The following is a 17368-nucleotide window of genomic DNA, read 5'->3' on the forward strand; positions in this document are numbered from 1 at the left end:
CTGTAAGCAGTATTCACAGACACCCAGCCATCTCCCAGTCTCTGGCTATTTTCAGGCAGTGGTGACAAAACAACATCTAATTTAGCTACAAAAAATATGAAGGTTTCTGAAGAGTGTAACTCACTCTCATAAGCTCTTCTGATGGCAAAGAGCCATGGGGAGCCACCTGCAGAACTGGGATTTCCCTCCATTCATGTTTTTGAAGATGTGGATATGGGTGACATTGAATCACAGGCTATAATTCAGACAGTGAGAAGATTGCAGACTGATTCTGTAAGTAGAAAAATCCCTTGAGGAAACACATTGCAGCTACAATTCTACCAGTCAGAAGATTAGAGATTTGCTCAAAAACTAACTTTTATAAATGGCTAAATAGTAAAGATTGTGCGAGTAAAGGTAAGAAATGTATTTTGCTGAAAGCTATAAAAATTGAGGAACTTACTTTGAGGACTGGAATTTCTTTCCCAGTAGATGCAGTAGCAAAATGTTCTGAGCTATAATTAGTTGAATATGACTCTTCTATTGCAGCATTTGAAATAATTTTCATTACACAGATGTGTGGTTGAAAGAATCCCAATCTGCTTAGTATTTGCTTATAAAATTGGAAAACACTTCCAGCCCCAGCTTCAGGGTGGGACTTGTTCATTATAGTTCCAAGTGCCCCAGTGTGGGTTGTGGCAATCCCAAGCACAACTAACAGGCTGGATAGAGAATGTATTGAGAGAAGTCCTGAGAAGAAAGACTTGGGGGTGTTGGTTGATGAGAAGCTCAACATGAGCTGGCTGTGTGGGCTTGCAGCCCAGAAAGCCAAACATATGCTGGGCTGCATCAAAAGAAGAGTGACCAGCAGGTGATTCTCCCCTTCTGAAGCTGTGCTCTCGTCAGGCCCCACCTGCAGTCCTGCATCCAGCTCCGGGACCCCCAATGCAATAAGGACATGGACCTGTTGGAGTGAGTCCAGAGGATCACCAGACGAAAGTTATCAGAGGGCTTGAGCCCATCTCTGAAAACAGGCTGAGAGAGTTGGGGTTGTTCAGCCTGGAGAAGAGAAAGTTCAGGGGAGACCTTAGAGTAGCCTTCCAGTACCTAAAGGGGACTACAGGGGGCTACAAGGAAGCTGGTGAGGGACTTTTTACAGGGGCATGTAGGGAAAGAACAAAGGGTAATGGCTTTAAACTGAAAGAGGGTAGATTTATGTCAGTTACAAGGGAAAAATTCTTTACTATGAGGGTGGGAGACACTGGAGCAGATTGCCCAGTAAAGCTGTGGCTGCCCCATCTCTGGCAGTGTTCAAGGCCAGTTTGGATGGGGCTTGGAACAACCTGGTCTAGTGGAAGGTGTCACTTCGCATGGCAGTGGGATTGGAACTGGATGAGCTTTAAGGTCCTTTTCAACCCGTATCATTCTATGGTTAGAGTACATAATTGTGTGAATATTCCACTGAGACAAAGAATGAACCAATGAGGAATAGAGGTGCTTCAGATGACATTTTGAATATTCAGTGCTAGCAAATACTGGCTTGGGAGCAGGTTTTCCCCATCACTTCTGTTATGTGCATATATATATATATTCCCACTTGCAGTGGTTGGTGTATGGAAAGCTGTGAACTATACAAGTTCATTTTTAATGGTGTGCATTCCTCTAATTAGAAAGAGAAGTGAGTCACAGTGGCTGTTGCCTCTTTTTCCTGCTTTTGGCAGGGTACATCCTCCTTTTGAAAACGAGTTTTTTTTGAGAGGGTGAAGCCAGGATTCCTCTTTCTTAGGAAGTATGGTATTGAGTGGAACAAATGAATGGATCCTTATTTTATAGTTGGCCTACATTTATGTAGCTTATTTTATATCAGTAATCAGTGTAAACAATATATGCTCTGCCACATATATTTGTTCTGCAATTTGTTAAACAATACTTGTACCCACAGTTTGAACACCCCTGTGACATCTAGGGGGTGGAGGTTTGCAGTCCAAGGGAGCTCGGCTGACAGATTCCTGGTTATCTGCATCTCTCAGAGCACCTAGTGCTGGAGAGCCAAGGCTGGAGCTGGTGTCAGTGAGGTGAAGTGTTAATGATGCTTACTGGAGGCTTATTGGTTTTCCTGAAGTTACTAAAAGTGTGAGGGAGGCATAGAGCTGTCCACAAAGGTCAGAAAGCTGCATTGCCAAAGTAGTCAACAGGTCTACCCTTTTCTCCTGCTTCCTGTGCAGCTAGCACACTGTGTAAACCACACCAAGACCTGACTTCAGTAGGGTAGCTCCTTTGGGTAAGAAGCAAAGACGTTTTTGATAAACTTTAATGTGCCCATAAGGGCTTAAAAGGCACATAAAATCCTGCTGAAGCTAGCTTCTCCTGGTCCATTTGAAAGTTCTAGCTTTAATGGTAGCAATGTTTTCATCCTCCAGCAAAATAAAGGAGGATATATCAGCAGTGATTTCTCTGAGCAAAGCAGGCAGTAGCAAAGATGAAGATTCTGGAAGTCTTCTAAGCAAAGCAGGCAGAAATGAAGAAGGTGATTTTAAAAATGAAAACATTTCCCTAGTGTCTCTGGTGCCCTTTCAAAGTGAGTTGCAAAGGTGTTTTTCAGACAAGCTACTACAGTTCAATCAGACTGACCTAATTTTTAGCTCTTCTCTTTCTGCCACAGTTTTCCACTCTGATCAAATTTAACTTTCTTAAGATCATGTTATGGCCTGGATGGGACTTAGGTTACAGAACCTTTTGTTGACAGAGTTTAAATATAGAAAATATCCCCTGAATGGCTGCCTTGTGTGTATGCTCATCTGAGCTAAGAAAACTGAAATAGGACTTTTTGTGATTTGGGCAGACAAAACTTTTTAGAAGGAAAGTAAACGCTGTTACAGCCCAGAGCAAATGTTACTGAGTATGACTTATGCTATTTATATACTTTGTTAATTAGATGAAGTGAAGGTTATAGGCCCACTCTTCTATATTTGTATCATTATCTTTGTGCTGACTGCTCACAGTGACATAATAAATGGCATGAAACTCTCACTAAACACCTATAAACTCAGTCGTGTGCATCACATCCCACAGTTAGAAGAACTGGTTATGCATTTAAAGCAGTTTTATCTAGAAATAGAAATTCTTACTGGGCATTTTTTTCAGCAGCATCTGTTCTCTTTATTTAACTGAACTAAAAACTACTTTAAAATGCATTGACGACATCAACATTTGGGTAAGACTATGGAGTGATGGTCTAGTTTCCAAGCATTTGAAATAAATAAAAATTATTTTCAAAGCATGAAATTACTTTTTCTTGCAACCTATTCTTTAAGATTGCTAATCCTGTGAATCTGACAGTCCAAGCATCTATTTAAAACTGAAACCTTGTTTGCCCACAGAAATGGCACTCTTATGAAGCAAGAGTAAACTAATCAAGATAAACCAATTTTAAATCAGTGCCTCATTCTTATGTACAAAATTGCTTCGGTTTAACTACACCAGTGCAACACATTTCTTTTTTAGAGCTGTGTGTGTAGTACACATTTGTCTTTCCACAAGCTGCTCTGAGCAATGGTTTTGCAGCTGAAGCTGTGCCACTGCAGTATTTTATCCGGGTTGGATTCTCACATCTCCTTAGCTGAGAGACCCCTGCAGAGCCCTGGTGTGAGACTGGCTTCCTTGGGGTTTGCCAGGTGTTGGTATTTACTTGCAATCCGCAAATGCAGGAAATGAAACCAAAGGGATAGTTTTAAATAATAAGAGACTTCCTTACTGTTTGCAGTCTTTGAACACTTCATCTGCAAAGAAGGCCTCAAATTCAGGTATTTATTTTCTGTTGTGGGTTTAAATTAACTAACTGGTGTAATTTGTATGTATTCCTGGGATTTTAAAGAGTCAATGCAAAGGTTATAGTTAATTAGTATTCCCTTTGATTTTATACTAACAAATGCTATGTATCACATCTTGAATGAGCTTTCCTTAAATTTGGAGTTGCTGAGGATGGTTAAGTCTATAACAAAGGCTTCCTTTATCTGTAGTACAATCAGATATGATTAACCTAAGTAAGTCCTTCAGTAATTTGATTTGATTCTCACAATGGATGGTTCCCTGGTTGGATGGTTCCCCGGTTTTGAAATGATTTTTTTTTTTTTTATTTATTTTTATGTTTAGATCAGTTACACTTAAAATCCTGGACCTTCATTACCCATCCGAAAGCCAGTATTGATGCAATAATTATCTTTTACAAATCACCTCTAATTAAGGGCTTAAGTGATCTGTGGGAACTAAAAATGAGTATTATCCCTAATGGTAAGGACTTTTTCCCCCTCAGCTGTTTGTTTCTCAGTTCATAGTGGCAGAACATGTATACAGACTGGAGACACCGGAGCCCATAAGGGTCTGTCCTGTCCTTTGCATGGCAGTGTTCTAGGTCTTTTGTTGTGATTTACACCACACTTGCCCAACATTTTGACATCTGAAGACATTCACATTTATTGTATGCATTTTTTTCAAACGGTACGTTGTAATGAGGCTGAGTATGGAATGGTAAGTCTGGTTTTCAGAAGCCACAGAAAATGTAGCTTTGTGCTGGTTGAGAAAACACACATTTTTGTTTGTAGTTGCTTTTTAAAATTCTCTGTGAAAAGACAATTTCTCCCTTAACTTTATAAGATGATCTTTGTGATGGTCTTTCCCTATTTGAGAGTGCTGTGAGGTTCTTGTACCCCTGGGAAAAAACATCGGGGCTTAGGTTTTGTGCTCCTTGTTAGGTTACCAGTTTGACATTGAAAGAACTGAGCTTCTTTACTGGTTTGGATCACAGTGCTGGTAAGATGAGATGCCGAAGTGACAGGAAAGTGGTTTTGTTGCTGATGGAGACCCAGAAAGCTGCTAGATTCTATTAAATTCTGCCTTGTTTGTGTAAAAAAGACACCAGAATTCATTTCAGCTAGGATGGCTGGGCAAATCTGCATAAAATTGTAGTTGGTGCTTTTCTAAACCTTGTGCTATCTGATCAAGTTTCAGTCTACAGGGCTCATTGTGATGAAATGAGGAAGAAGTCTGAAGGAATAAGATATTTTTCTCCTTTACAGAAAAGAAGGCTTTTTCACACTGTGCTATCTGGCATATTACCTCTTGAAATCTTTTAAATGTATCAAGCTTACATCTTTATTTTCTCTGTAACAAAACTTTTTTCCAGCCAAAGTGACTTATGAGTGATTTGCACTGTACATTCCTGTAACAACTAAATTCCTGTGATGCTGAGCTACTGCTTAGAGATGGCCCTTCTCTCACCTATTCTCTGTGTATGTATTCAAAAGGAAAAAGTTAATTTGAACATTCACAATGACCAAAAGTAATGAAAAAACCTACCCAGTCTGCTGTGGCTAAAGCTTAATCCAAGCCTATAAGGTGAGAGAGAGCCTGTGAACTAGAGACCTTGAGACCCGCTGAAACCATTGCATTGTCCTAAGACAGGTGGAGCTGAGGGTGTCTTGAAGGTGTCTTTTTGGCCACTGCTACCAAGTGCAGCATCTGGTGGCCCCCAGCAATGGGGGGCAAGGTTTTCCCCAAAGGTGAGAGGATAGAGAAGCAGCTCTCTGCTGATATCCTCCTTTCTTCCTCTAACAAAGGTGGTATTTAATAGTGAGAAACCAACAAGGGAGTTTGCAAAACAAGCCTGCTGTTTAAATTGCAGTGCTTGCACTGGTGTGACATTGTCTTAAAAAACCAGGCTCTGCTACAACCTTTGTGGGGAAAGGTGAGTGGAAACCCATCACTGTTGTTGCCTCTGGAAAGGAATACATTGTGCATAATGTGTACCAAAGATAAAAAGGTTGGCTACCTCAAGCTCTTTTGACAGAGTCCCTGATACAGATTTTTTTTTTTCATTTCTTTTTCAGATGATAGAAAGTTTTACATGCATGGTAGAAGTGTGAAAGCTTGGAACTTGGGCTTAGGGAAAGGATGTCTCCATACGCAAACCCTAAGAAGAGGGAAACAGGTGGCAAACATTAATATTAGGGCAATTAGCTGCATCGCTTGGGTGGGGTAATGAATGAGGAGGACAGCTCTGTTATTAAGAGTCCTGACTAACACCCAGCAGCCTGTGTTTTCCTGTTGGTGTTGCCTGCTTGTGCTCTCTGTTGCCCAGTGGTGGGTGGGCTGCAGGAGTTATTCATTGCTCCAGCGGCAATGTGCCCCATCACACAGAACAATTCACAAAAGTCCTGCCTATCTGTGTGGGATATTAGTGCTTATTATGTACAGGATTTTGCTCTGCAGAATCTATGTAGCTGTCTGAAGTCCTGGGCTTGGCAGTAGTATGGGCTTGGCAGTAGTATGGGCTTGGCAGCAGCACGGTCATGGCAGGTCTATTCTGTCTGAGCAAGACAGCTTGACAGCCACGTTGTCCAAAGCAACTTAAGGTTCACAAACCTGGTGTTTTATTGACCTTTAAGAGTGTCTGCTGCTCTGGGTTTACTCTGAGCCCACCTCATGCACAGGGCAGACACCAGAATACACTGCTGTCAAAGCCACACAAGGCAGTGGCCACTAGACATTGTGCAATAACCTCCTGATGCCACCTATCAGTTGGGATTTCAGGTATCTGTTGTTAAGTGCCTCCTAAATCCAAAAGGATTAAAACCCAGAGCACTGATTTCTCAGGGATAGTACACTCTTTACTAATAAGCAAGATGGGATTGGGTTATGATTTCTTATTCTCCCTAAACTGAGCAGATGCCAGTAGTCTAGATCCAGTCTGGTAATGGATGTTTGGCTAGGGTGTGTCTTATTAGGTGTCTTGGTGACAGGCAGAGAAATGAGGCTTTTATCACTTCTGGTGCCTGTAGATGCTGCTGTAAAACAAACAAGGAAATACTGCAAAAACCTGAAGGTAACTCAGAGGCAAAGCACCTACAGCGTTTTTATACAGGGAAATCCTGCAGGGAGGGGGCAAAAGCCCTGAAGTATAATGGGAGCTGGGTAATTGCACACTGAATAACAAACACCTCTGAATTTTTCAGCCATCTCACCAGGATGCTTCAAAAAAGCCATTCAAGGAAAGCTTTGTGGCAATCAATTGTGATCTTTGCTTTCATAGAGATCTCTTCAGGCCTCATGGAAAGCAAAAGAAATGCCTGGACAAAGTAAAAAAGTGAAGCGCAGGCTCTGTTTCAGTCATATCTTTGGCCTTTTAAAAGGGCTCATTGACCCAAGTGCTAAGTGTTGTTTGTGTTGCTTTCTGCTGGACTAGAAATACAGTGTTTCTTAGTGGGAGAAAAGAGTATTGGCTCCACGAGGAGATTTTCTCCAGTCAGGCATTTCAAGGCTTTATAATGCTTTACCCTTCATCTGCCACATAGGTGTGTTGTTTATTCCATGGGAGGAGAGTAGCAAAAGATCTCTCCACGTGGGAAGGTAGCATGGGAGGAAGGTGAAGCAAGTTCAGCAAACAGGCTTGTTTGAAATAACACCCTAGAGAGAGAGATTGCAGATATTTGGAGACTGGGGTCCATGTGGTAGGTGGGAGGGGATTTCTGTGCTATTGATTAATTTCAAATTGTGTGGGATTTTCTTGGCATAAATGAATGGGGGTTTTGCCAACTTAAGCTTAATTTTCCTTCTGTCAAATGAGTTGCTAGAGCTGTGTGATGAGGAAGTTTTGAGGATGAAGGACTCTGGAATCTGCAGGACTTGACTGAGTTAACTTTTCTATTTGCCTGGGAGAGGGAGTGTGGCTTTTCCTGGGCGGTAGCATATTTACTTGTGTAGTCCCTTTCCAAAGTTTCCAGAGCCTTGTTCAAAAAAAACCTGTATATCTCCTGGAGTACAAAATGCTTTTTTTATGATATCTTTGTATATTATGCTCCTTACCGGGGATGCCATGGAGATGAGGAAAACCAAAGCAGCCTGAATAAAGTATAAATCCTGCAGGGTGACAATAGAGACTTGCACATATTGGGAAACAGAAGGCCAAACCTAGAAAACAGGTGGCTCTTGATGGACTCAGTCCTTGGGTTAGAGAATCTATGCCAGTATCTAGGTGAGCTGTTCAACTGCATTAGCACTGCACTGCAGAGTGAGTTCTGCCGACAGAAGAATATTGCAGGCTGTAGGAATGTGAGATAAAGTAGAACTGAGGCAGGCCAGAAAAAATCTGTTTTGCTGAACAAAGAAATCTTAGTCTATGATTATTTCATGTCAAGAGTAGAACATACAAATCTAGGTTCTTTCATGGCATGATACTGAACAATATAAGCCCTGTAGCACAGAAAGCATACTGCTGCTTGATTATCTGTCCTAAATGTACTTTAGAGAAATTTATTCAGGTTTACTTTATCCTAACAAATACTCATTTAATGCAGCTGTTACAACAGTACAGCCCATAGCTTTGCAATAAGCCGTGCTTCTGAGGCTCATCTCAAGCACTGGCCTTATGAAACAATTTTTTTGCAGATTCTTTGTTTTGCATCAAGCTGCATTGATACAGACAATGGAAAATACTTTCATAAGATTGGAAGAATCAGTGCTTCACAGACTTGAAAATTGTGTGACAAAGGCAAATTAACATGTGGAAGCTTAACAGGTTAAGGCAACTCAACATTTTGTTGAGGTTTGTTGGCGAAAACATGAAAATTTAGCTCGTTGAAGGGCAAACAGAACCCACAGGGAAAAGAGCCGATATGGGTTTCACTGTTTCACAGGAAATTGAGGCAGATGCAGGAAAAATGTATTTTGTGTATGTTTAACAAGATTTCAGGTCATAACTGGATCTTCAAACTGGAATGTAAACAGAAGGAAAAGATACTGAAGCCTGTTTGCTAATAGCTTAAGTTTGCAAGAGTTGCATCTCTGGTTTGTTACTGCTAGCCCAAAGTGAATCCTCCACAGAGATGTAAGTGTAACCCACAAAATGCGTGCTATAAATTCATTGTTCAGCCAAAACTTTTATGTTCCTGGCAAGACTGAAAGAGAACACCATGAATCAGAACACTCAGCCTCCTGCCCAAATTTATGGCTTCCTGCAGGTCTAAGAAATAGAAGGTTGTGCATAAGACAGACAGTGTTAGGGCTAAGGCATATACAGAAGAATGGAGTTGGAGAACTACATGTAAAGCTTGCAGAACAATATACTTGGTGCAGGTGAGTTGGTTTGAAAGAAAAACCTGACTTTGCTCATCTTAAAAAAAATAAACCTCAAACTCAAACTTTCCTTACCCAGTTGTCCTGTATAGAAATCAATTTTCTCACTCTCATCATTATTCTTTATCCTTGTTGCTTTTTAATTGGATCATGACATGAAATCCAAATAAATAATATGGCTTGTGTTGTGTCACCTGAAGAAGATCCTTTCCTTGGCAGAAGAATTTGGGGGCAGAGTTGGTGTGTTTTGTGACCAAAGGGTAATATTGTTTGTTAGGTCAGATATTGGTGGTTCACAGTTCGGATGAATGCCTAGCATGTAGGGGCACCAAAAGCTTAGATCTGGTATTTCTCTGAACGGTAAGGTTGTGGTGTGCCTGGCTCAAGGAGTTATTTCCGAGATGATCTTTTAGCTATAAGTAGAACTGCTTAGACTCAGTTAAGTATTGGGATGTTTGAGAATGATCAAATACATACACTGAACCTAAGAATCCATCTAAAACTGTGTAAGCCATATAAGTAATTTTCTTATCAGCTTATATCTGTATCAGCTTTCAGATAAGGCATAGCCTGCAAGATATTAATATGCTTGATACATTTATTTTTCCTCCGCTCATTTTTGTTTGTTTGTGTGTGTGTGTCTTCTCCCCCAGTTTTAATGCTCAAGATGCTCCCCCTACACTATATTGTTCCTACATAACAAGTGCAGGAAACAAACATCTTTTTTACGTCATTGTTCCTGAACATTTCAAACAAAGAATGGTCAGTGAAGAGTAGAAAAGCAGAGGATTATTTTGTCCATAGTTACAAAGTACTGTGAAAACAGATAAAGAAACTTTTTAAAACAGAAAAGCACAGAAAACATTAAAAGTCACACTCAAAAATCTTGAAGACTCGGATACAATACCTTAATAACGACCCTTTTATGTGATGTGACTTTTTCTCTTACATTAGTTCCTTTTTATTCAAAGGGTTTTTCTTTTAAATGCAGCACTTAATGTGTAAAGCATAAGAGATAATTTAATCTAGAGCTGTTTAGAATGCGGGTGAGCTTTTCCATTTGGTTATTTAAAGCAAATTTCCTTCACAGACATTGAGTAATGATGGGTGGCTAAGGGAATGATTAGATGCAACGATTTCATGAACAAGAGCAAAGAGTTCTTATGTTATAATTACAATAATTATTGCTTAGAACAAGGCAGATCCGGAGTATTGACCACTGCATTAAAAAGGTCCAAATGTGGCTAAGATATGGTAATGGTGAGATAGCAGTGAAATACAGCTGCATTTCTGTAGTATTATTGAATTGCTTATCTTGATTGTATTTGCAAGCTTTTTCAGTCTCTCAGTACAATACTTGAATGCTATTGAAAAATATTCATTGCCTTAAAAGACTTAGTGTTGTCTGGCATTGAGCCTGTTTAGAAATCCTTGTTGTTTTGTGGGTTTTTGTATTTTGTTTTGGGATTTTTTTTATTTTTTCCCCTTCTTTTTCTTTTAGTCCTGTGGAAAAGAATGGACTGCATTCACCAAAATTATCAATGAATATTTCAATATTAAGTCTGACTTGCTGGACTGTGTTTCAGCAGTGGAGTTGCTCATGATGCTGTATGCTAAAAACAGGCTGACATTTCCAGCAGAGCTCCTTTTCCAAAGAGTTTATGCCCTGGCTATAAATGGTGTGTCTCAGTTACTTCTGTTATACAGCAAATACCTGCTGCCTGTGTGTTAGACCTTTATATATTGGCCAGGCTGACATATTGTCCCAGGACAAGAGAGTTGCTGACAGTGAGCTGGATTTTTAAAGGGTGTTAAGTCTCTAGAGGCAGATTTGGCTCTTAGAGCATTTGGGAGACCTAGATTCAGATTATTCCTCCTGCACAGAGCCATAGGGTTGATTTAGCTCAGTGCTTCTCCCGCCGGCAAACTGTGGGTAGCAATGTGTGCTCTGAGCTAATTAGGTCTGCTCTCACTCTTTCCAGAGGAAAGTCCAGCCACACTGACTTCAGTGTAGAGCTTTATCATGGAAGGATGGCAGAGAAATGAAATAAAGCTAAGGGTGTAGTTTTATGAATACTGGGTGCTGATATTGGCTGTGAAAGCAGCAAGCTGGCCTTCCCCTAGCATCTAGTTCTTTGTCCTTGGCTTTGCTCTGTTTTCTTAAACTGTCTTTGGGTTTTTTTTTTATGGATCAGCTGCACATTATCAAAGCTGCATATTTGTTTTCTATATAAACATGAAGTGAATGCACATGTTTTTATGGAAGGTAATTAATTGGATAATTGAACTCGGATAATTTCACTCTGCATTAGTTTTTAGTGTATACTGGTAAATATGGACTAGCCTTTTAGCAACCTGTGTGCATACATCCAAAGCAACGGAAAATATTCCCAAGTGATTTTAAATTAAAAAGAGATGTTAAGGACAGCAATTGGACATCGTACATGGCTGTAGCTTCTCAGGCCCCTGGAGGTCTTCAGTTCAGGCCTGATGACTGTTGCTTTTGTTTCATTTACATTGCAAATGAAATCTTATGGTATTTCTGGTCTTTATCCACGTTTTCCTCTGAAATGGTTGACTCTGTATCTTTGCTGCAGACACTGACTATTCATTACTAATTTTCAGCGGAGACATACACATACTGACAACAGAAATGGAGGGCTGATATCAAGCCTTGCAACATCTGCTAAACTCACATGGGGAAAGGGAATATGAAAACAAATACACAAAGGGCACAGCCACTGAGATGGTAAATATTGTTTTTTCCATGCCACACCCAAACCAAAAATAGAGACAGAGGGGCCCTTAACAAAGCTTTATTCAGGTTCCTGACAGCTGACAGTAACTGCTTGTTTTCCACTGAGCTATAACTGAACAAGACTACCAGCTTATTTCAAAAGCCTGAATTTGCCCGAGACTTACATTTCTTTTGCTATGAGTAGATCAGAAGCAGATGAGAAGAATAGCTCTGTGGACATTTGTAGTCATGCAAATGCAGTAGATAACAAGCTTGCATTCCATAAGGGAGTAAGAGTTGATAACATTTTTCTGGGGGTGGGGGTGGGCAGCAAGAAACTGCCTGTAGAGTGGAGCAGTGTGGATTTGCTAGCTGGGCAAGAGGAGCAAAAAGCAAAGGAGCTGGAGGGCTGGCTCAGGCTGCTGACCTGAGAGCTACTCTGGATCTGGGAGCTACCCTGGCATGAGGGGGGACCTCGAGTTTATTGAGGGCCCCCACTATACCAGCATGGCTGCATGAGAGAGCACACAGCCCAGATGGGACAGGAGGAAATTGTTGGGCGGCTGTCTCAGGGCATAGGTGGTATTTTCTGCATCCTAGGCTGCTGCACAAAGCTCGTGTGCTTACTAAGGTAGATAAAGCTGGGCACTCCTAAACCTACTGCTGATGAAACAGTGGGAAAAAGGGGGAAGTGAGTGTAATAAATAACAGCCCAATCAATAAATACGGTCATTGTAATAAGTACAGTGGGCAAGGTAGGCAGAGGATGAACAGACCTACAGCCTGGCAAGTCCTCAGGACTGTGCGAACGTGTCCGTGTATGGCTCATTTGGAACACTCCCTGCCTCTCCTGCCTGGAAGCTGCTTTCAGGTGAATCTGCATCAGTGTATCATAAGAGGACATTAATGCCAACTTGCCTAGGGAAAGTGCCTTAGCATCCAGATGTCCCTGTCCTGAGCTTGAGAGATGGGGTGGAAGTGAAATAATCTATTTTGAAATAGTCTGGAGAGCTTCTGTCCAGTATAGGTGAAACTGTTTGAACGGCTGTGGTTTCTGCTGGCAGCAGGGTAGCATCAGCACAGCTTGCATTGGGCTATTTCTTTTTCTCCTGGTCTCTGTTGACAGCGTGAGGATTTGATACTGTTCCCACCGAAGCCAGTATGAAAAGTTGCCAGAGTGGACTTCAGATTGAAGAGGTTTTCAAGTCACTGGATGTGTGGTATCCTTGACATAGGATACTCTTGTCTTTGTTACTCAGCTCTTTCAGAAAAGCAGCTTTCCTGCTATAGCAAGCCTTTGGACCTTGTTTACATAAAATCAGACAAGTAACTGCCCTTAAATAGAAATACACAACTATATTGAATAGCTGGGAAATGATGCAAAGTTGAGCCAGGCCCAGTTGGTAACACTAAAAAAATAAGCCCCAAGGAGATGGCTTACTCTTTGCTCTCCCAAATGGAAAAGCGACTTATGTGAATTAATAATAGAATAGTCAACCAGAAATATTTTTCTAACCAGAAAGCATCTGTGGCTTTGCAGCAAACATCTGTGGTTGAAGTGAAAAAAAGGAAGTTAAACAAACTTGTATAAAAACTGCAGACACAAAAATGTCACACAAAAAAGAAAACTTGGGCCTTTTTCTTCCCTGCTTCCTGCTGTAAGTGATTAAATGTTTAGTTTCCAAACAATGTACTCATCTCAGGAAAATCTTAAAGTTCCTCCAAATGTCTAAGTGAAAGTGACTCAGAGGAGAGCTCACAGGAAAATTGCTGCCTTTTTTTCCCCCTTTCCAATGATCCCTTTTGACCTTTCTACAAAAGCTTATTTCTTTTGTTCATTTTGATATCAAACTTTCAGTAAGTAAAACTACATCATGTTTTCTACCTGTTCTCCTTAGCAATACATCCTGCTTGCCAGCACTCTTCTGTAGCTCAGCAAAAATCAGTGATTTCCATGCATCACTGCTTGGGGGTGAAGTTTTGTCATTACTTCTCTGGCATGATCAGGTGCTAAATGAGGCTTAGTCCTGGCTAAGGAACAATGGGGATTTGGCCTCCTGCTTGGTGTTAGCTGTGCCCTCCCCACAACAACTGTGTTACATGGAAATCATGGGCATACTCTGCTGATAGATGACCATATATAATCCTCAGATAAACAGAGTCTGAAGGACGAATTTTAAGTTCCAAACATTTATTGATTAACTACATTTCAGTGTGTTGCCTGTGTTGAGCCTCCACCACCCCAAGTCTTTTGTGAAACAGTATCAGTGGAAAATGTAGACAATGCTGAGGCCATGTTTAACTAGATACTGTGCAAACTTAGCAAAAGACCATCCCTTCCTGAAAGACATGAAGAAAGCCTTTCCTTGGCTTTCATTCAGTAAAGCCTAAGAGCAAATAGTTTAAGTAAGTTTGTTTCCTTGAGATCAGATAGAAACAATGGTGTGGTTAAGAAGGGCCTCAGCACTCACACGTTAACCTTGCACAGTGACCACTTTCAAACAGGCATTCCTGGTTGTTCCCTTCAAGCCATAGTTCCCTTCACTTGCAGGTTTTGCAATCTGCCCTCCTACCTAGAGCTATGCAAAAATCACTGGGTGGGTGATTTTCAGTATTAGCCTTCAATCTCGTACAAGTTTCCTGAACTTTGCAAGGCTTTTGAAAGATCTGGATTGGCTTTTGATCAACGCTTGGTTTAGCTCTGGTTTTGGGGTAAAGAGAAAACCGTTCCAAAGTTCTGGTAGTGTTTTGATTTTTACGTTTGCTGGACTTCCTCCAAAATCCAAGTGAAAAAACATTTCTTAAGTTTACAATAATCTCAGTTTCCAAGAACCTCTCTCTTTCCTTGTTTATGAGCAGGAAGTGTTTAATTTTTGTCTTCCCCATGAAACAACAGTACGTTTGACTCCAGATTCATGTGAAAAAGCAGGAGAATAGGTTGGCTCATTTAATTAGAAAAGGTAATAATTAGAAGAGTACAAATTCCTTTTGTAAGGAATCAGTAAAATCATGGGTATAATAAACCATCTGAACTCCTAGAGTGCTAGGCAGCAGATGCTTCATTTGTATTCATTTAGGAAAGGAGTTGCGGCTCCCTCTCATTCAGTGTCCAGTCTGGTAACAGAGTAACTTTAGTGTCCATTCTACCTTCTACCCTACAACAATTCTTTGTGTAATTAACATTCAACAGATCTAACTACTGAGTTACTAAGTGCTGGTTTACCATGACACACCCAATTTGCACAAACATTTCTGAAAAGGGGTTGGCCACGGCAGGCTGCTCCTAGCATGTCAGGTGCAACGTTCCTCCTCAGGCAAAGCCTCTCTAAAAGGTTGGCTGTTGATTTGGGAGCGGGTGTGTTCCTCTCACTCCCCTGAGATTTAAATTTAGCTTAGCAAATAAGCCCCTTATATACAAGTGTTTCTAAACAGATTTTTGTAAAGAATTTAAGTTCAGAGGTCAGTTATAGTAAATTCGGAACAACTCTTTTAAAGTGTAGTGGCTTCTTGCTGTGTTCCCACCAGTGTGGTTGTGAGTGACTCTGCTGGGGGGGGGGGGGGGGGGCAGTCAAGGATATGGTCAATTTGAGAAAAAGATGTTTGATGACTCAGGCTGAACATGCTAGGCCAGATTTGCGTTTAGGCTCAATTTTTTTCAAATTTATTTTTATGTGCTGGTAATAACCAAACCCTGGTTTTTTGTTTTGGTTTTTTTTTTTCAAACAAAAATGGGAGCTTATCTGAAGCTAGTTGCTGTAGCTATTACTGTTCACTGCTCCTTAGTATCTCCTGTATGAGGAAAAAATAAAAATGGGGTTTATACAATAAACTGAGGAAAAAATACATTGCTTACAATCACCACCCGACCATTGCAGGAGTAAAATAATCAACACTGCTTGCTGGTTTTGTGCAGTGGGAATCCTCAGGGGGTGGACATCTTAAGTATCTTTCAGTCAATATAGATTCTGTAGCTCTATAGAATGTAGTCTCTAACTGCATTCCTCTAAAGGGATTAAAATGCTGAGTATTTAGAACACTGAAAACAATTACAGTTTAAAAAAAACTGATGTAAAAAAGGTCTTTGTGATAAAAATGCTAATGCTGTATCCTGGAAAAATCCTTCCACACAAAGAGAAAACCATGAACTCCTGCAATATTGGCAGCAATTCTTAGTGAAAATTTATCACTGCATGTGAAAATGGATATGCTTGAATGCAATTTAAATTCTTGATTAACTGGGTTTTAACTGACTTTACTCTTACTCCCTATTTTGTAATTTTTTCTCCTTTTATGGAGCACAGCAATACTCCCCATCTGCCTTTCATTTGCTTTTGTAAGATTTTTTTTGTTTTAAATTCACCAAATTCTAGGTGGGGAAATCAGAAATCCTTTTTTTCAGTGAGGAAGCCACATCCATTAAAATACCCTTGGGTTGAAGTAACTGAAACAATGTGCAATTCATGATATAAGTAAGGTCAGAAGAGTTCTAAATCCCTTCATTGCAGACATCAAAGATATGTTAACTCCCCCTTTACCCCACAAACTCTAACACAACCACTTCAAAAACTAAGAAATCTCTAAAAATACTACTTTTTATGTAAATTTGGCTTAAAAATATCTTTTGTTTTGATTTCTGCTGAGCCGAGTGTGTTTCTGAGAATAAAAACAACACTGAATCTACAACAGGTGGAACAAGAGAGATCAGATATTTTCAGGATAAAACTATTAGATTATTTTGAAAGCTAAAAAAGGAGTACAAAATATGCTCTCTAAATATTTTCTCTTGAAAGCCCAATGTTACAAGTTTAAAGGAAGAAGAAGATTTCCTACCTGCAGCTTTTGTGTGGATCAGGAAGTGTAGCTTTTTTCTGATTACAATCTTCCATGGCTTAGCTTGGCTTCTGCATTTGAATGTTAAATATGTAAGAATGCCTTGTTTAGCTTGGGAGTTTGCATGACCTCTTAATGAGACACTGTAGTTGGTGTCATTGGGTATTAAGGTGTCATGTGACTGTAGATGAAAATAAAATCCTTTAAAGTTTGCATTTAATACTTCCTAGAATGTGTAACCCTTTACCTGCAAGCTGGATGAAAACCTGACAGAACTCACCACCGTCTGGGCAGGGTTAGTAAAAGAAGAGGAAGAACATGTGCCAAATATTTCCTTTTCTGCCGGGACAGTCACTTACAACAACCACAGCAAAGTCTGAGCCCGTCAGCGTATGAGTGCTCTCACTTGCATGTTCTTAAAACTAAATCTACCTGTATCACAATCGGTGCTGGAGGGATTTGGCAGAAAGCTCCTCTGTTACATTTTATTTAGCACTGATGTTTAATCCCCACTGTTCTGGGTAGTGCTCCGTAAGGGAACTTGGCTCTAAGGTATATTTGCAAGCATTGCAACAGGTTTACCTGTGAAAGTTGCTGACTTTCCTGGAATTATTTTGGTTTGGGTGTGCTGTTTCAAAGTGTGCTAAAAAAGAAGTTCTGCTGCCACAATCCAGTTAGGAGAGTGTTCCCTGT

The 17368-nt window shown here is 40.4% G+C and overlaps 1 protein-coding gene across 11 annotated transcripts in view; it reads right to left on the reverse strand.

Moving 5' to 3' along the window:
• CUNH4orf19 (chromosome unknown C4orf19 homolog) overlaps positions 1-16950 on the reverse strand; it is a 267441-nt gene extending 250491 nt beyond the window's left edge. For 4 of the 11 annotated variants that reach the window (XR_008971976.1, XR_008971975.1, XR_008971977.1 and 1 more), the window contains exon 1: positions 16676-16950. The gene's annotated coding sequence lies outside the window, so the exon portion shown is untranslated. Of the gene's footprint in view, positions 1-892; positions 957-16675 lie in introns of those variants that run through there. The other 7 variants (XM_057407617.1, XM_057407619.1, XM_057407615.1 and 4 more) reach the window with 4 other exon arrangements.
• Between the last annotated feature and the right edge of the window lie 418 nt (positions 16951-17368).

Source organism: Pezoporus wallicus, unplaced genomic scaffold (genome assembly GCF_028554395.1).
Source record: "Pezoporus wallicus isolate ANWC-B61680 ecotype Strahan unplaced genomic scaffold, APGP_CSIRO_Pwel_v1 contig_2492, whole genome shotgun sequence".
NCBI classification, from domain to species: Eukaryota; Metazoa; Chordata; class Aves; order Psittaciformes; family Psittacidae; genus Pezoporus; species Pezoporus wallicus.